Source organism: Felis catus, chromosome D4 (assembly GCF_018350175.1).
Source record: "Felis catus isolate Fca126 chromosome D4, F.catus_Fca126_mat1.0, whole genome shotgun sequence".
Classification (NCBI taxonomy): domain Eukaryota; kingdom Metazoa; phylum Chordata; class Mammalia; order Carnivora; family Felidae; genus Felis; species Felis catus.
Window position 1 is genome coordinate 49,255,618 of NC_058380.1, and position 20,972 is coordinate 49,276,589.

The 20,972-nt window shown below is 37.7% G+C and overlaps 1 long non-coding RNA gene across 1 annotated transcript; it reads left to right on the top strand.

The window, feature by feature from the left end:
* The first annotated feature begins 499 nt into the window (after window positions 1–499).
* LOC123381549 lies at window positions 500–2,488 on the top strand. The gene is made up of 3 exons (XR_006588660.1): window positions 500–557; window positions 1,651–1,786; window positions 2,245–2,488. It is a non-coding gene; the product is annotated as an uncharacterized LOC123381549 (long non-coding RNA).
* Window positions 2,489–20,972: the final 18,484 nt, after the last annotated feature.

Genomic DNA, 20,972 nt, shown 5'->3' on the forward strand with positions numbered 1-20,972 from the left:
AGTCTTCCACTTCCCACTTTATGTAACAGTTTCCAGAGGCATTCTCAGGAGAGCTAATCAAGATATTAAGTTTACCCACAGACAGCCAGTGTGCCAATACCCTGTAGCAAGTTAGGAGAAATAAATAGGATTTTCTTTGTGTTCTATCAGCCTCAGATGCCAAATTCTTTAGCACCAAGTAGAAGCCCCTCCGCTGTCAGGGCTGGTTCCAGTAGGTGTTTTCAGGTCAGTGACTGAAGGAGAGAGATCAGGAGTATGGGAATGCAAACTCTACTTGGTCCTTTATATTGAGCACAGTGATGACTAGAGATGGCATCACTTCTTAATTGCTTACGATGGGGTAAAGCACTTTAAAAAAAAGTTTGTTCATTTATTTTTTGAGAGAGAGGGAGAGAAAGAGAGAAATAGTGGGGAAGAGTGAGAGAAAGAGAGAGAATCCTAAGCAGGCTCAGTGCAGAGTCTGATGTGGGGCTCAAACCCCAACATTGTGACATCATGGCCTGAGTAAAAATCAACAGCCAGACATCGAAACAACTGAGCCACCCAAGCACCCCAGGGTCAGGAACTTTTAAGTATTATCTCATATTTCCAACATGATCCTATACAAAAAAAAAATGGATGTTATCATGCTCATTTTAAAGATAAAGAAGTTAGGGCTTGCTGTGTGGGTTGAATTCCTAGCAAGAACAGGGACCAGTTATTAAGTGATGGAATGTGGACAGGAACTGAAGTCTGCCTGACTTCAAGGGTGGTGCTCACATCCTCTGGGACTCTCACTGCCACCTCACCACTTCCTGTACTTGAATCTTTCTCTTGCTATTTCCTTTCTTAGACCACACTTACCATTAAACATTTTCTCTTCATGGCTGCAAGAACGATACTAAAGATCTTTAAGACTGGTATGGCATGGGAGTTGCTGAGTCACCATAGATGCCTGACGTAGTTTGTGCAGGGAAAGATCCTGAAGACCCCTGGAAAGCCAGAGAGTGTTGTCCCTTTTGTGGCCATATTCTTAAAACTGAGAGGTTACTGGAGGCACCATGAAGAGCAAAGTAGGGTACTCAGGGGCTCAGGACAGCTCCTATTTACTGACTGTTCCATAATTCTTTTAATACTGTAATAGGAGGTATGGTTACAGTGGTGGAGACCAGGTGAGTGTCAGTACTGACTGGCTGAGAAAATTAATAAGAGCAAGACAGAACTCTGATCTTATGAACACATGCTTTGCTCCAGAATTTCTGCCAGAAAAAAACATAGAAGAGTTTGTTCATTGTGTAAGAGTACATATTTCACGGAGGGACTTGTAAGAGCTGTACTAAGAAGATGAAACATATAAAAAGATGGCTAGTGGTTTTAGCTATATAACCCTAGATCCCTCAGAGCAGAAAAACTCTGCATTTAATACTAGAAATTTATAAATAAGCTAAGCTTCTTTGCTAGTTTTCTCATATTACACTTTGAACGATAATGGTGCAAACTGCTCATGGAAGAAAATGTTTAACATGAATAGACTCTGGTCTTTTGAAATCAGTTTCATACTTTGGGCATAAATATTTCAGTATACTGCTTTACTGGTTCAACAAATGATGGGTCATTTTTGTCATGATACTCTCTGACGAGCAAACAGTAGTGTGATGTTTCATTTAACAGCTATAGTGGAAAAGGAAAAAGAGTGGGAGAAGATTCCAGAGGACTGCAGAGAATCTGGGACTGCACTGAGGAAAGCTTCTGGAGCTAACCCCACCCTGTCAGGCAAATGAGTACCACTAACAAGCCATGTGATGAAGTGAGTAGCTGTACCTCCTTAAATAACACAATTAAACATTCTGTATCATTAGTAATATCTTAACTTCATTACGTGTGATGTACCGCTAGGGATATCTTTGAAACCATTTTATATCTACTTATATAGCTAAGAAATGGTAAACATAAAAACTAAAAACAGGTAAGGGTAACTTTGAGATATCTTGGAATAAAATAACGTAAACCATATTTGTGCTTTAGCGATTCCCATGTAATAAAACAGTATTTAATGCCCAAGAGTAAATATTTCTCTAGAAGGACTTTGCTGGTAAATGGACAATTCAGGCTGCCAAAGGGAATGAAAATGAGCATTATTACTTTGGGGCCCTTCTTTCTCCATTTAACACAAAAATACCCATGATACACAATAGTTAACACTATGCTCAACATTTCTGGTTGAGTCATGAATTTTAACGTTTGAATGTTTTTTTTTTTTTGAAGAGTGAATCCTATATTGTCACTGCTACTATTCCAGCCAACATATCCAAAGAATCTCGGGTTGCCATAATTAACACAGAGGATCGCCTCGGACCCTACGTACCTAGACCTAGGATCATGAAAGTCAGCGAATGCTGGCAGTGACAGCCTGAACTGTTACTGCCACTTCACATCCTCTTTCTGAGCAACGTTGTAGTTCCCCCCACAACAATAAAAACTGTACTTCCTTGACCTTTGAGTTCAGCTTCAAACTTGCTTGAGTTCAAGGAATGTGGGCATGAGCGATAGTGAGCTGGTTCCTAACCTAGGCTTCAAGAGGCCTCATTCGCTTCCAGGTTGCATCTCAGCCTCCTGTTACTGCCGTGACAGCAGCTTCCTCTGGATGATGGCTCTCCCTTCAGCTTGGGCCCCAGACTAAGCACGTGAGGAGCAGAGACAGCAGAGTATGCCTGGCCAGTCCCACAGAAGGAGGGCTGTGCGGCCAAATCCAGCCTACCTGAGCCCCAGCGCACTTAGGTGTGAGAGAAACGAAAGCCTATTGGTAAATGACTTGACTTCATATTTGCTTGTTAGAAACAAAATGTTGTCAACTACCAACTGATGCTCCAGAAGTGGCCTTTTAGTAGAGAGTTACTGAGAAGTGGCGTGGTGATACCTCAAATGACCTTAATTTTCTTCCTGATATCATCTTGCACTGTTGCTCCCTGTTCAAATCATGAAAACTCAAAACTTCTTAAGTGATAAGAATAGAATCAGCAAAGAAAACCTATGGTACAGTAGCTGCAAGCAAATGAAAATGATTTAAGAAAACCCTACTGAGACTTGAAACTAAGGTAACCAAATCTGTAACAGCTCATTTAATGGATTTGTATCACTATTTCATTTTCTGAAGGTAAGAGACATACGATCACAATATTTTTAAAAGAAATGTCCAGATTTAAAGAGAGAGGGCCACTAGAATCCAGTAATTACAGAGGGCTTCCTAGCTTAAATATCCACATTGTTTGGTTTGATCAAACCAAAATAAAAATTCATGTTCTTGGGAGAGTCCATTAGGGAGCAAAGTAAGTAGAGTTTCTCTCCCTAAATATTAAATGCATGCAGTCTACTGAGAATAGCACCGTGATGCACATAATTTATGCACCAGTCCTGCTGGTGAGAACCACACAAATTTGTTTTGAGTCTCAGTGCTTCAAACAGTTCTTCGTTTACATTTTATGTTGGATTGCACAAACTGTAGCTTTATATAGTACATGCACAAACAGACATGGCTCTGTCTTCCCTGAGTAAGAATGAAAATAATGCAACCTGCCAAAATAGGCTTCATATCTTAGTGAAAGTTTCTAAAGAAGAGAAACAGCAGAGCTCTCACATTTCTTCAATGTAGCAAGAGGTTAATGCAGTTCCAGACAGAGGTCAATGCATTGATCAGTGCAGCTTTAAACAAGAAGGCAGGTCTTTTCACAGTGTTTACAATACATCTCAAAATTATCAAAACACTGTCAGTTTTACTTTGGGTTTTTGGTTCATTAAGCAAACATTTCTATTTTAAAATTCTTCTGCACAACAGTAATTGTTGCTAAATAATTCCGTGTATATATCTCCATGTGTAGTTCCATCAGATATGTTTATTTTAATGGCACCTGAAAAATTTTACGTAAATAGCATATAAAATACTTTTGTTTTATAGATACCATATACAAATGAAGGATTATAAATCCAATCAGTTGGAACTGAAACTACAGAAATTGAAGAGGCAATGGGAATAGTAAGGATATTTCTTTTCGCCAGGTTCCCATTCCCTGCCTAGAAAGACTATTTTTAGTAAATATTGAAATGTCACCATTCTGCCTTCTTACCACACAGGAAACAAAGGAAGAAAGCAAACTCTTATCATTATTTCACATTATTGACTGATAACCCTGAGTCAAACATCAAGGTCTTTATTCTTGAGAAGATTGCTTTCACCCTTCCCCTCCTGTCTCTGTGTTCACTTACCAGCCATTCATTCATTCAACAAATATTTACTGAACACCCACTGTTTTCTAGGCACTGGATAGGAGACAGTTACAATAAATAAATAAATAAATAAATAAATAAATAAATAAATAAATAAATAAAATGACTGAATAAATTGAAAGAATGAATGAATGAATAAATTGAATGAATGAATGAATGAATGAATGGCATGGCCTGAACCATACTGGAGTTTACAGTCAGACAGCAGAGATGTATGCTAAGCCCATAGATAGGGAGTTAAATCAATCATTTCAAATAGTAATTAGTGCAGTGAAGGCAAAGAAACCAGGCACCCTGGAAGAGAGTAAGTAAGCTTAATTTGGATTGGGTGGTAAATCTAGGAAGAATTCTTATTTAAAGCTGGGATCCAAAGAATGCAGAAAGACTGGCCTTTGAATGAAGTCTCCAGGCAGTGGGGAATGTACATACAAAGGCTCTGAAGCAAGAGAGAGATTGGTGTTACCTCTCTGAAATTTTGAAGAGATTTCTTCCACACCTTCGTTTCATTCTTAGGTCATGGCACTTTATACTTTTATTTTCTCTTAATATATATATTCTGTTTTCAAAGGTGCTTGAGGGCAGAGAACTAGTTTAGAGCCATTTTTATCACCCATCATAAACTATCATGTATTCCAGGGTCACAAACTTAAATGCCTCCAGGGTTTACACTGGAGGAAAGTTGATGAGGAATAATCATTTCACTCTTAACCCAGAAGAGGGGATTTTTTTGTTTTCCCAGTGAACCAGTCAAGCTTCAGGAAGGAAAACAGAAGTCATCCTATGAATTCTGAGTATAATACAGCTGCTTTGAACCTCACATCTGTGGTCTGATCCAAGCATCTATCTCCTATTCCCCCTGCACTTTCCCACTATCTTCTGAATCTCACTGATGCCTCTTATGAATAGACCAGAATCTGTGAGGATACTGGATTATAACAAGGATTAGGTGTGGATTATGGGAAGTGTAGTGTCCAACATCTCTTTTGCATTACACTTTGCCAACTCAGCATCCACATTATTTTAGACATGATGAAGCTGTCGAATAACAAAAACAACATCCTTCTATCTAGCATGATGCTAGTATTCCTTGGTTAACCAAATACTTGACCCACCTTTTCCCAAAAGTTGATATGTAAATTCCACTATGTCCCTGTATTCATCTTTGGGTAATATTCTTTTTCTAGCACAGTCATAATCTCCCTTTGTTATCTTATAATTTCAAGATTAAATGTAGAGAGTTAATCACTATTAATACAGCTTATAATAGCAGGGGGAGGAAAAATAGTTAATATAAAAAAATAATTACAAATCAAGGAAAGTATTAACAGATACTACAATTTCCATTTCTGCAAGTAGCCACATGGTTATAATTCCTGCCTGCACTGTCCACTCTGTGATCCCTTTGTCTTGAGCTTGCACCTCAGTTGATTGGGATTCTTTACTTTTTAGAGTGACACCAAATGATTCATGCAACATCTGAGTATATTGGTCCTGCCTATAGTTGGCTGTAGTCTTTTGCTTTTGACACACAGTGTCCTGAAGAATCACCTGACTTCCAGACCACCTCCTCCAGGCCCTCAGTGGATCAATCATTCAAGTAAGTAAAGTAATCTACTACTTCCTGTGTGTTCAGTGTTGGAAAGAATCAGGTGGTAAAACTCAGCTTCAAATTCAGGAATATTTGTCGGGCCTCCTGATGGAAGCACCCTTGTCAGTAGACCCTCTTAACAAGTGCACCCAAAGATATGGGTACAGAAAGCAAAAATTGTGTTTGAGTAATTAGGGGCAATAAGAAGAGAAGCAAAGCCCACCTCCATCTTTTGTTCCCAGGTCGTGTTTCTTCACTATGGGAGAAATGGAACCACCTATTGTTCAGAGAATCAGAAATCTTAATTACAGCACAACCCTTCAACGCTTCAAAGGGTTACTCAAGAATTGGCTTAACTTTCTAACCAGATCTTTCATGTAATGTGAACAACAAATGTATGGTACAAAACTGAGCCTTCAGTACACATTTCACCTGTTTCCACTAGACTACTTGTTTAGGTCTTCTAGAGTCCATGAGTGAATTCCAGGGATTTAAGCATACTGCTTTCCTTATTTTTCTGTTAAATGACTACACTGGTCAAAAGTAATGTTTATGGGATACCTTGATTGTAAATGAAGCATTTAGTAAGTGCTGGCAGAAAAGGCACTTATATACCCAGAATAAGAATCTATTTCAGTGAGGACAAATTGCTGCTACTTCCAGAATCAAAGAGATCCAAATAATTATCTTGAGCCCAAATGACTGCGTCTATTCTTCCCTGAGGAATAATGCTGTATCAAGGGTTCAGCATTGACCTCTGTTATTGGCAGGCTGGGAATGAATGCAACTGTAGTGGTAGCCAGAACATCTCTATGGGGGGACCCCTACATCTGCTGATCCCGTGCATGAACCTCCATCCCTATCACCATGGTTACAAGGTTCATAAATCTATTGAACATACACAGGACTTGTCAATTTGGGGGAAATATTTTTGGCAAATATCCCTACAATGCAGAGATCTCCATTCATTGCCATTTTCAGAGGTCCATATACGGAAGTCTTCATCAGTTCTCCAACAGTGTTTCTTCCAAATGTTTACCCCCGCCCACAAATTGATTCAGATCTCTATTTTTGGCCATATCTTCTTTCATGTAATGTAAATACCAGGTGCATGGTCCAGAACTCTGCACATTTGATAGAATTCCCTTCTTCCCTATTCTTCCGGGCCACCCCTCAGTGGTACTTCAATAGTGCACTCAGCCACCTAAGGGTTATATCAACGTGTCACTCACCTGTAAATCAGGCCATCTTTTCCCTTTCACATTAAGCTAGTGATAGAGAACTCCTCGTGAGGCCATAAGGTATGCAGCGAAGGAGAGAGGTTAAGATTGCAGGAATGAATGAATACAGGTCATGGAAGCGTAAGCCAAGTAAGTGTTCATGATACTTATGTCTTCAAGTTCAATTTGAGTCAAATTTTATTTATGTCACTTCCATGCTGCTGTGCATGCCCTGTTTTATGACTTAGATCTATCCACTAAATTATGAGCATGCAACCCACTGTCAGGAATTCAGTCCACATGAGAGTTTGGTGGCAGGCCAGGAACCAATTCTCAATAGAATAATATTGCTCCATGTAAGGAGGCAGGACTTTGCTCCAAAACTCTGTGGCACAGTCGGTGCACTGTGTTATAATTTTATTAGTAGTTGCCAAATGCTCCATACAGCATCCACAAACCAGTTCCAGGAAAAGGGAAGTTCAAACACCATTGGATCTACTATGTGATGTTGCCTGAATGGGAGAATTTAACAACAATCTGGAGTGGTTGCACAGTCTTGTTCTTTTCTGAGAACTACTTAAACCTGGCCTCAGTTAAAACCATAAAATCACTTCATTCACACAAACATCCCTTAATTTATAAAGCCTCAGTCATGCATACACACTAAGGAGATCCACAGTGTTCAAGGAACTTAAATAAAATGTATCAAACCAACCCAAAATAAACCAAGTACAAAAAATATTTACATAAAGTTTTTGGGCAGAAATGTTATATAGTCACATAAACCTACTGGACATATAATCCAAGTCTCAGAATTCTACTCTTTCCTAATAAATTCCCTGATTTTTAAAATAGGAGACAGATAAGGCTGTGAATTCAACTTATGTTGTAACTCAGTCACTTACATGATCAAATATAGGATTTCATTCTCATAAACCTCAACCCTCCGAGTTAGATGAAATAAAAGATACTTTTAGAGCAGTCAAAAGTTAGCTCTTCAGTTCTCTGTGTCATTATTTGAGACCTGTATATAAGCTTTACAGTACAATTAGAAAAATGTATTCGTGGGCGCCTGGGTGGCTCAGTCGGTTGAGCGTCTGACTTCGGCCCAGGTCATGATCTCACAGTTGGTGAGTTCAAGCCCCACGTCGGGCTCTGTGTGGACAGCTGGAGCCTGGAGCCTGCTTTGGATTCTGCGTCTCCCTCTCTCTCTGCCCCTCCCTAGCTCATGCTCGCTCTCGCTCTGTCAAAAATAAAAATATACTTAAAAAAATGTATTCCTCTTCCTAATTCCACTCTAATGTCTTATTGCATAAAAATCTTGGTCTTGCACAATCTTTCCTTTCATAAGCACTTCATTCCAGCTACAGAAAAGCAATTGGTTTTGCTCTTGCATGCTAATGACTACCAGAGTTTCATTTTTCCAACAGCAATACAATAATGTCATTAATACCTTAATATCATTGAACGAGTCTCAAACTCTTGTATTTGATGTTCTCCTTCCCCCAAACTGCTCCAAGTATAAATAAATATTCATCAGATTTTGGTCTAAAAATATTGTAGGGCTCCCAATTATGATGATTTGTTTAATGCAGGAAAGTACAGAGTTTATACAACTATTAGAATGTCCAGGGGGAACAAGAACACAGGTGTCATTGCAAACAATCAATGCAGCACAGATACAAAGAAAACCATAGAAGGTAGTGCCAGTAATGTGAAATAATAGCTGACAAACCAGGTAATTTACTTTCAATAGATACATGAGTATATGAAATCTATTACTCTGCTCTAATGTTCTAAGTGACAATTGTTAATTGTCACTTCATTCCGATACTGGGAATTGGAATAGATGGTACAAACTGTAGCAACCTGGAGGAATCATTACTCTTTTCCCAAAGATTATTTCTGAATGGAAATGTGGTTGAAGGTTTTCCAGAATTCTTGACATTTCAGAAGATCACACCTGTGGGTGACAAAGTCCTCATTCTATAGAGTAGCTGATCAAGTGGTTATCAAGAGAAGTTGAATGATAGCCATAAAAGAAATCCATCAAGTCCCTTTGCTGTCAGTTCTAGTCTTCGATTCTCCAACATGGCAGTCTCACCCCCACTTTTCTCTTACCTCTATCATAGCTTCCAAGGTCTACTTTCTAATAACAGTGAATGTTGTAAGATGATATACAGCTCAAAATGAATAATGCATTCCATCTGTTTTCCAGTTAATCCCGTACTTAACTATTTCGTGCATGGTTAATCAAGGCAGTTTCCTCTCTCCATGAAAACCTTCCCTAGTTTATATAGTTCTCTTCAAAGCAGACATAGATTTGGAAATTGTTACTAAAATGTAAACACAAAGATAAGAGCTTATTTTTTTTATTAGAAATTCATATTTTCCACTAAAGGAGTGCCTATAATTATAGTGAGAGCTGATATTTACTGAGTTTTTGAAGGGAAGAGAAGCAAGAAGGGTATTATGCTGAAAGCAATAGCTATACATAGTGAGGTCATAAGGAAGTGTGGTTTAAGATTGCATATTAGCTACAAAGGCAAGAGTCTTTTCCTGGGCGCTTCTTCTTAGACAAAGACATAAATATCTGCCTACATCCTTTCCCCTACCCTGTACTAATATCATATATTCAAGTGAAAGAAGCCTAGAATTATTCTTCCTAATTGAATATCCTCTGGAAATACTGAAAACTGAAACAAAACAAACCTCAAATTATGGGAATACAAAATATTGCTCATTCTTGGTGACATCTTCAAGTTAGTCTCTTGGAATATGGGGACAAGAGAGGGAGATGATAGGATTTTGGTTTAACACAGCTGGGATTTAAATATTTCTGACCTCAAAGAAGGGAAACCAGTAATATAAAAGTCAGGAGACCAAGATGATAGCTATTTGGGCTGAGGAATCAGTTTCCTAAAGCAAAACCAAGTGTGGAGGAAGCAAGGCTAGAAAGTAGTGTTGCTTATTGTCAGGAAAAGGCCAAATTTATAAGAATAGGTATTGAAGGAGGGAAAAGTATTATGAACTTAATATGGCAAACAAAAAAGGAAGTCAGACTGAGCAATCTAATGATGGCAAGCAAATTTCTCTAAGGTGTTTTATGAATTTACTTTCTCACTCAAATACAATTATTAAGCATAATCCATTGTGTTCCAAAAATGTCCAGTGTCTTGGCCAAATGAACACAGAAGATAACTTGATCCTCAGGCCAGGTGGACTACCCTCTAGCAGTTTTCTATTTCCTTCTGTCTGTGGCATGCTTAGATCCCAAAGCCATTTGTTACAGATAATTTCATCCTGGCAGAATGTAGAGCTATCATCACTAAAATTGTAAAAATGAAAGAAGGAAATACGAATATTCTTAGAATCCTTCTTTACCCCAAGTAGGTACCCAATTCTGATATAAGCATGTTAACATATATAAAACACTGGAACAAAATTTGGCTTGCAGGAGGTAGACCAAACATGGAAGCCCAATTCTATTCTATTTCATGCCCCAATTTGATAGATCGGTAGAAAAGTCAGATCAGTATGCTCTGGGTCTTCATTAATGAAATGTTTGCATTCTCTAAGTCAGGAAATTATCTGCAGTGCAGATAAAAACTTGTGGGTGAGTCCTTAAATCCTGATTTTAGCAACTCCATTTCTCTTTGAATTGTTTCCTTTGACAGCTTAACTTTAAGTGCCAGTCCTGCTTTAAAACTATCTCTCAGACTTTGCTTTTATGTAAATTGGACTGAAACTTAATTTGTATTCAATAAAAGGTAATAATTAAACATATTATCAGTGTGTAAACTTCTTTGAGAAAAAAACATACAACTTTGGAGAAACGTACACACATGCACACATAAGCCAAGCACTTTAAATTTACTAAGAAATCATTTAACAAATGATTATTTCAGCTCTGTCAATGCTCTAATGACTCAAAAAAAGTTAAGGAATTATCCCAGATGTTTCACCTCCAAACTAGAGGAACTTGGTTTGAATTCCATGTATGGCAAATAGAAAATAAAAAATATAATAATAAGAGTAATAATAATAGTGTGTTCTATAAATGAGTAATATTATTATTCACTCTACTGGAAATATCATATTATTAGCTTATTTACTTTAAAGAGATTTTACACAGATGCTCATTTGGAACAATATTGAGAAAATTTCAAATTGTTATGAATTTAATAAAACTATGACTTACATTAAATATTAAATTTATTTTAAACACTATTCACATTATTTGGTAATTTAACCCTACCCAAAGTGCAAATCTATGTGGCAATTTAGCTACTATCATTAATTCTTTATGAATTAGCTGTGACTATCTGCTTTGCTCAGGAAGGCTCTTATACATCTAATTAGTGCTAATAGCAAATGCCTTTAAAATGTTCAAATTGAAACAAAAAATATGACAGCAGTTATTCTTATCAGGAAAATGTGCAGACTCTGACGCGTCTTATTAAAGGAGATAATATAGCAGTCAGTTTAAAGATGCCAAGGAGTCTATTTATTTTTGTATGTGATTATTTTTTCATTCTGTGTACCTGTGCAACTCAACACCTTCAAAATCCCCATAAGCCTCTCAACAAGGATGCAAACTGGGAAGTTTTAACCCTGAATGGAAAAGAAAGGACTAATGAAGGAGGGGAGAAAAAAGGAAGTTGGGAGTGGGGGCAGAAAAAGACAACTGATACCAAACAAAGAGAATAATCCATCTATTCTTAGAAGAAGTTGGTGCATCCATTTAATAATTTTTTTCAGGAAATATATCTTAGGAGGTACCTACTGTGTTTCAGTTATTGTGCCAAACATCAGGAATACTTCAATGTAAAGACACTGCTTCTGCTCAAAGGAATTTATGATTAAATGGGGGACATAACCCAGTATGGTGGGGTGATTGCTAAGACTGCTGTGTATAGGGGGTACAGGGGCACATGGGAAGTGTAGGTGTCTGCCTAGGGAATTCATAGAAAAGTTTTATGGAGAACATAACAAATGAGTTGTCTCTTGCAGCAGAAGGGGGAGGAGTTTGTCAACTCAACAGGGGGAAAAAGTAGGTATTACCAGCAGAAGTGCAAAAGCTTAGAAAGAGAACCCTGAGTTAAAGATGTTTTTTGCAACGTGAGTACAGGCTCCATTTAAACAATGGTCGGTTTCTGGTTATTACCACTTGGAAGGTAGACTATTTGTCCCCTGAGAGCATCATGTTCTTCACCCATGATAGTTTAAGATCAAGTGAAATGAAATCCTGACAGCCATCAAGTGGGAAAAAAAATTGCCATAGCTCCATTAGGGGTCTAATGGGTCCAGGTCCCAGAGCTCAGTGAGAGGCCCAATCATCTGGCCATAGAAAAATATATAACAGGTGGAGTCACGTGAGCCCCGGAGTGAACAGCAGGCAAAGCAGGCACACCATGAACAGGCAGTGCGAAGCTGGGTCTTATTCCTGAGCAAAAGAGCAGAAGGAGAATCTGAGCAGACTGTGGAAGAAGACTACGCTGTTAAGTGTCTGGGGTGTTGGTCTGTGCCTTCCCAGCTGCTTAACAGAAAAGGAGAAAATGAATTTTAGATTGAACCACATAAAATTGCCAATAATTGATGTCTTTTTGACCTATAAAAAGAACAATTTCATATGCTTTAATTTAATATTTGCTGAGTGCTTACCCGGGACCTGTCAGTTCTGGGTAAGACTCTAGATATACTACCTAATGTAATGTAAAACTTGCAAACACCCCACAAGATAAATCTTCTTCATTCTACAGAGACGAAACCAAAGAGCAAAGTGCTGGCTGACATACCACAAGGCTGAAAGTTACTAAGTAAATAAATAGCTTCCTCTTTAGTTTCAAAACTGGAGAATTTTGCCAGTCTTTATCTGTACACCTAGCCGTTCATATAGACAACAACCACTCTGAAATCAGATAACAAAAAGGATATGGCTTGCATCAGGAGAGCTAGTGACCCAAGACCCAAACCCAAAGTCCACAGGATTTGTTTCCTTATTATTCTCTCTGCTTCTGCTTTTCTACCATCTACCTATCTTTATTCTGAACTCCTTGTCATCTTCTCTATCATTCACCCTCCTTCCCTCACTCCTTCCCTACCTCTATCTCCCTTGTTGTGCAATCATGAGTAGGTATAATAAAGGTTGGTGGAGCACAGGTGAGACTATGCAGCAGTTAGCTACATTTTATAGACTCACTTTTATTTTTTTTTCTTTTTCTTTTTTTTTTTAAATGTATATTTTTTTCAAGGTTTATTTATTTTTTGGGGACAGAGAGAGACAGAGCATGAACGGGGGTGGGGCAGAGAGAGAGGAAGACACAGAATCGGAAACAGGCTCCAGGCTCTGAGCCATCAGCCCAGAGCCTGACGCGGGGCTCGAACTCAGGACCGCGAGATCGTGACCTGGCTGAAGTCGGACGCTTAACCGACTGCGCCACCCAGGCGCCCCTAGACTCACTTTTAACATATGAAAACATTCAGACTTTATTAAATAAAAAAATAAAAATTTATAGTGAAGTAAGGGTAGTCAACAAACTGTCACCTAGCTAACTGGCTGGCTATTTTGCCAGGGGAAAATGGCTGAAATGGTAATTCCAAGAGTCATGTCTGAGAAGAAGGATGCTTGTGCTAATCTGATTATTTTCTTTAGCTACTAGTAAACCAAAAATCTAATACTGTTATTTTCAAGTTATCTAATCTTATATCCCAATTTCCAAGAGCAACATTCTCCTCACAGATACAGTTGGTTTCAAAGAAGGCATTTTCAATAACTTCTTCCCATGCAACGTTCCTTGTTTGAAAGGACTATGGTACTTCGTTAAATAATGATATTTTAAGATGTCTTCTTTACCTTAAAACCAAAAACAACAATAACACGTTTTGTTAAGTTCCTAAAAAATTGCTTTCAGTATTAAAAAAAATGTATTTTCTCCTTTCCTCTCCTGTTCCTCCTCACCAGCCAAAATGATTTCTCCTCACATTGTTCATTTGGATCCTTAGCCCCTTCTGAAAAGAAGAGGCTAGATATGGTTTATAAACCCAGTCAGCACAATGATTTCCTGAATAGAACCATTAGCCCTGCCCATTCAGGTATCACTGTCTTTTTTTAACAAGCTATCGATTTCCCCAAGAAAGTAGAGATAGAGATCAAAATGCATCTAAGAAAATGAAGAAAGCAGGAGAAAATAAACTGGAATGAAAAATGAACCTAGGACAGTATTAAACTGGGAACAAAGATACAATTCTTAGAATAATACACCTGGGAGGGAATGTCAGAGGTCACAGCATCCTAATATGTCTTTTATGCCAACAAATATTCTACAGTAGCCACTGCTACCACGTGTCCTGGTTCATACATTGTTGATGTAATGCCCTATTCAATCCTTGGCCTTAGTATAAACAATTCTTACTTGCCCTGACCCATCAGTGATTAATAATATAAATTGTTTATTTGGTGGCCTTTATTCACCAAGGAGAAAAACTTTCCCTTTGTCTCTTTATGATGAAAAGAAGATGTAGGACAATCTGATCAGTCTGCCCCAATGTCAACCCTCAAGGAAGCTTCCCTCCACTGGCTTGTACTCACCAGACCATCCAGGGTTAGACTGATGAATCAGACTGCTAAATTTTACCATGATCCCTTCCTTCACAGAAGAGAACTCCCCCTCTTCAGCAGCAGCACAGGTAGGATTAGCATACAGATCCTCTCATCTCTAGTCCTATTACTATTCACATGTCATCTTTGGGATAATCCTGAAATCTCGCGGCAACTCACTTCTTCGCTGAATGAAAGAAATAATATGTAGAGCCCATGGTATGAGCTGCCATTTCTCACCAGAAACATTGCTCTCTTTTCTGAACTAAAGAAGAATCTGATCATACTTTTGAAATGTTAGCCTTTCGAAGACATTTCACACTAGGCATTATAATAAAGATTTTAGTAATTTAAGATTCTCTACAACCTAAAACCCTATAAAACATAACATGGTTTTAAACTGAGATCCCTAAATTTTCTGAAACATAATGTTATTTCATTCATTAGGCCTTAATGTTATATTTAGAACATTATGATTTCACTGACATCAATGTGCTATGTAAGAATAAATCACATAATCATTTATCTATTATCAATCTATATAATCTATACTTCATTTTGAATAAAAGGCACTTATGACAGATAACTAGCTAATGTAATTATGCATTCTGGCATGCATTACAATAGTGGAAGATGGTTTAGGAAGTTTGCTAAAAAGTCCTTGTATTCTTTGCATGTTGGCCTTTAAGTAAGATTTGAAAGAATTATCCCTTTTTGTATATCATAGCATCTGGAAAAATTCATCATGTAGTGTTCAAATAACTATTTACTTCAACATAATACATAATAACCAACTAAAAATTCTGTGAAATAAACTATACAAGATAATTCAGGGGAAATGCATGAATGTACAGCTGTATTCCTACCTTGAGGCTTTTTAATATCTTATAAATAACAAGTATGAATTACTTAAATCCCTCAACAGAAATACAACTTTATAATGGTACACTTGTCATGCATTATCCTTCATGCAATTCTCATCATCACCTAATTAGGATGGTTTCCATTCATATCAATCATACACTTTTATAATTAATTTATTGCACAGAAAAAATTCTTTTCCCATTACACTTATAACTCACAAGCTATTAGAAGAATTGATATGGAAGAGGGGAGTCCAAGTATATTTATTCCATGCAATTTTGTTTTCAGAGACTCCAGGATTCTGATAAATTTTCCTTTAAAGATTTCCAACCTGTGCTTGCTATAGGATTTTCTTCAGGGATTGGGATGAGAATGCCTACTGAATACTAACTAATATCCAAACCTGACTCAGGATGCCTAACCTCTGTCCACCCACACCCCCATAGACTCTTAGCCAACTCCCAGAAGAACACCCAATTTCCTCAGGAGTCTCTCTAGACCCTATCTTACTCAAATCATTTGGCTTTGTCCTAGTTTATCTGGTTTCTACGTGATAACAGTGATTATCCATAATACTGATAATATAATAATAGCATATACTACATGTCAGGAACTATAAGGTTTCTAAAAGTGTTATTCATGATCATCTCACTTTGATATACCAGGTTTGTTCACTAATCCTAAGAATTATAAGAAGGCAAAAATAGCAACCTAATTAATAGACATGAAAAGCAAAACTCTTTTAGTTCTAGTTTGATAAAACTTTACATTCCCAGTCCTGAAAGCCAATAAAAATAGATTCCCATATCTAAAGAACAGGCCTTGGGCGGGGGAATAAATAAATTACACCACATCCAAGCCTCTGGTGTATCAACCTCGCTGAAAGTAGACCAGGAAGGAACAGGTCTATTGTCTAGTACGACAGAAGCAGAGGGTAAAAGCGCTAGAAGACCAAGTCTACATCATAGGGTGACACTGTTGTGCCGAAATCCTGTTTGTTTAGAAAATGTGTTTAGAGGTGACTTGGTGTCTTGGCTTCCCTTGGAATAAATATATCTGGGAACTAGCAACAGGGGCAACCATGCAATGGTCTACAGACTATGCAATGCCTAATTCTAGGGGGCACCATTCACATCATCACACAGTGGTACCCAATGACATCGCTGGCACTCTCACTGCACAGGCAGGTCAATGACATAATATCCACTGCAAGATTTATCTAACCTGAGAAAGAGTGCTGTGGCCAGAAAAGATCCTATGCTGAGACCAAGGGGTGATGATTGGGGAAGATGAATGGTTGTATTCAACTTAGCAATAGGCTTTTGTTATTGTTGTTGTTGTTAAAAGTGTTGTTAAAAGTTAAAAGTGTCCAATTACTATGAAGGGTTTTTAGTGAATTAAGATCAAACATGTTCTCCCGCCCTAAATTTTTAAATTAATTTAGAGATCTAATGGAAGTTATTTCCCTGTATTATCTCACTCGATTGTTTTTTTAAAAAGGTGGCCTTAGTATCTCTAATTTTTACAAAGAAGAAAGTTCTGTAAAGAGAGCTTAATAGTTGTTTTCCAAATAGTGTGCAGCTAGTAATCTCCAGAGCTGGGATTTGAATCCAACAATGCCTAAGTCCAGAGTCACTGTTTTTAAGTTTTGTTCATTTCCTCTTTTAAACCAGATTTACACAGGTCTTGCACCCACACCTGGAATGGAATTAAGAATGAACTTTTGAAGTCACACAGTGAAGGGTGTGACTAATGGAAGGGTGTTTCAATTTCTCTAGCTTTCTCACCTTTAATTAAATGCTTTCCTAGAATCATCACATGAAACTTAAAACAAAGTGCCAAAATAGTTTTTTGAGCTATTCTACATCACGTATTAGCATATTCTTTTATGGGGTCTGTTATCTACCAGAACAGCATTTCCAATTCAAAGTATTTTTGCCCAAAATATTTACACATTTTGCTCTTTAAAAAAAAAAACAACAAGGGTTAATGTTATGTTTGCTTTTAGTCCTTAAAACATAGTAACATCACCTAGATGAATATCAATTTAAATACAAATTCCAAAGTTTAATTTCTTTTATGGTTGGTCAAATTATCCTGAAATTCCAGACCATGTAGCATGTGTATAAGTATGGAATAATAAAAGATTAAAGTAGAGCATCCAAATGTATGAAAGAAAACACTGCGACTCTAGTAACATTTTGACATAATCTGGCTTGCATACAGGAACATCCACATTGTCAAACCAGGCTCATGTTAACCAGAGACCCTACCAAATATAAACTTCCATAGTAAATTCAAGGAAATAGGCAAACAAGAGGAACAGACAAGACAGAAAGAGTGCTGGGAACATCAAGGGTAGTTCCCTAGACTCATCCTTTCCACACTGGTGGAATGATCTCTGGTGGCATGATCTCTGGCACAGAACAATAGCTGAGTTCTACTAAGGTTTTGTGAGATTCCTTCTACAGCAGGGAGCATTTCAGATATGAAAAATTTCCATTTTATACCCAGAGAATTATATAACATAAGTGACATTCTCAAGGGAGCCATGTCTCATAGATTAGAGGCTTATTTACTATAAGTAATTCTTTAACCATGAACGTGCTATAAGGGCATCCTGCAGATAAGACACCTACCTCATAGCAAATGGTATCCATTTATTGGCCCAGAGGCCCAGTTGGTGAAATGAGACCAAATCACCTGTTCTTTTCCTTCTCTCTGGTATAAAGAATGGATACACAGCAGGATAGCAGCTATAGCAGCTTACTCCCAGAGATTATTTAGTAAGGTGCAAATCTATTTTTCCCTGTTTTTGCTGTCTTTTTTTCTTTTCCAGAGAACCTACCAGCAATTTCTATGCCAAGTGGTTGTGTCTACAAGTCATGTTGGAGCAGATTTCCTTTATTTTGGTGAGAATTATGAGTGGTCTTTCTAATTATGAACCTATAATGAAACATGTATCAATATTCTGAATAAAGATACAAGAAAAGGATTGTTTTAACTCCTATTAAGGTGTTGGGACAAGTTAGTCAAGTTGCACTGATTATCTTAAAGAAGGGGAAAAGGTCCATCTTTTGTAGTGAGAGTATCTCTGAAAAAACAAGATAATGTCTAAGGAAAGGTATCTTCAAGAAAGTATTCATCAGAAGAACAGTGAGGACATACTTTTTTATTTAGGTATGTGGTAGAAATGAGACTTTTCTTTTGACCAAAGCACACTAGCACCATGGGAGTGCTCTGGGAATAATGACCATGCACATGAAAGTAAAAGAAAACAAAAATGGACTTATACAATCTCATTCTAATGGAGGTAAGAGGCAACAGCAGCTATAATAACATTGAAAGAGAGAACCTCTCTTGCTTCTCTGCTGGATATTGAGCAGCAATGTTATTGTGCCCTGATAATTTCTTCAGGAAAAAGTAACAGCATTAAGCTGTACAAATATTAAATTAAAAGCAGTGAAAACAACTGCAGAGTCTCTCTCCATAAGGTGCTGGCAAAGGACTTTCCTTTGCATATGTCAGGTCAGAGTGCTATGAGGATCCATGCATTTCAGAAGATGCACCTGAATCCTAGAACAAGGCCTAAGGGGCAGCAAAGATTTGCCTAGAGAACGAACAGGCTGTGGGGAAACAACAGTGGTGTGAGAGGGCAGGAACTACAATAGCATCAGAGGGCCAGGCATGCCTACTAATGTTCTGGGCTGTATCAGCCTTACGCCTCAGCACCTCATCTTGACAGCTAGTGAGCAGCACGCAGGTGGTGATGGTTGAGTCTTTCAGTCTTCAGTGTGCAGGCTTGAGTTTGACAACAGCCTGGACAAGCATTCAGTCCAGGCTGATTTTGGCAAGGGGGAATAAAAGGATGAAGGAAGCAAGGAGGAGAAAGAAAAAGAAGAAAAATGAAAAGGGCAGATGCTTAGGGCATTAATGGGAGGAAGAATTCTGAGACTAAACATAAAAAGGTTTTCCTGTACTCACAAAAGGATGAATAAGAAAGATAACTTCATCATTTTGTACAGACAGGACTATCCCATTCAGTGGTACAGAGGTGGCAAATGTGAATGTCCCTCCTCAAATTGTGCAATGCCAGTCTAATTCCAGATTGGCGAAACTGACCGTAGGTGTTAATCTAGATGCAAGAAAAAGAGAACACTGAGTATCCCATAATCACATTGATAGAGAAAATGTAATATGATTCAGCCAAATTTACTATTTGCCTATCTGAATCTCTACCTTAGCATAAGTTAACTAAGAAAAGAGGGAAACCTGATTTCCAGCCAGATGACTTATCACGTTGAAATAAAGGAGAGACTCAGTGACTTTCCAAAGAACAGTCCAGTCCACCCAGACTTTCTTGTACTTGAACTGTGCTTGGTATCTGTCTGAACAGTAAGGTTTCTGTGGATGTACTATTAGTTTATCAATTAAACCACATAAAAATCCATATTTATTTTAGCTATCAAATTTTTCACACTCGTTTTCAAACATTTTATTTGTTGTGCTATGTGTGTGTGTGTCTGTATACACACACACACACGCATATATATATATATATATACATATATATATATATATATATATATATATAATAGCACACTATATATATTAGATCATTACCAAAATGTTTACTATACTAACTGATGAAGAGAAAACAGGCTCATTCTGCTGTAATCTCAACACTCCTACCCCAGCTAGCACCTGCTGACTGAAAGGAGGCAAGAGGAGTAATTGTCTCAACTTTGCATTTTTTCACATCTTCCTCTTCCCCTCCTCTCTAAATATGCAAAAGTCCTCATCAATATTCCCACTATTAATAAACATTAATCTATACAAATTAGTATTAAAAGAAAATGTGATTAGATGTGCAGACAAGTAGAAACACATTAAAATCCTTCCCCATTTTCTCTAAGGGAACAATTACCTTAAGGCTAAAAAATTTAAATGCTCAGCCTTTTGCCTCTAGACTTTATTTCACTCCCTTGGTTAACTTTGGTTAACTAGGTAGTTGTGAAAACACAAGCCTTGCTAGTGCCCAATATTCTTGCTCTGAACTTTCCGATCTGTGAAATTTGTATAAACTGAAACATTAAAATGAGAAATTCTAGCTCCCAAAACCTGAGCTGGCTGGGAAATACCTTGAAGTAGTGTGTATTATGGATGCTACAAAGATTCTGGCAAAGAGGATCGACAAAAGCCTCTAATTTCTACTTTCCAAGTTTGGTTGTGGCGATGTTTTTAAACTACATTCTCAAAATCTTCCCAATGCAAAGTGCCTAGAAATGTTAGATAAAATTTAACAAATATCCTTCTAAATGCATAATTGAACCTGCTAGAAAGCAAGGATAATCTCCAGAGGCCAGAATTCAAAAGAGAGATAGCAATCAGAATGGCAAGCTGATGCTGAAACCATTGATGCCCTAGGGGACCTTGTCAA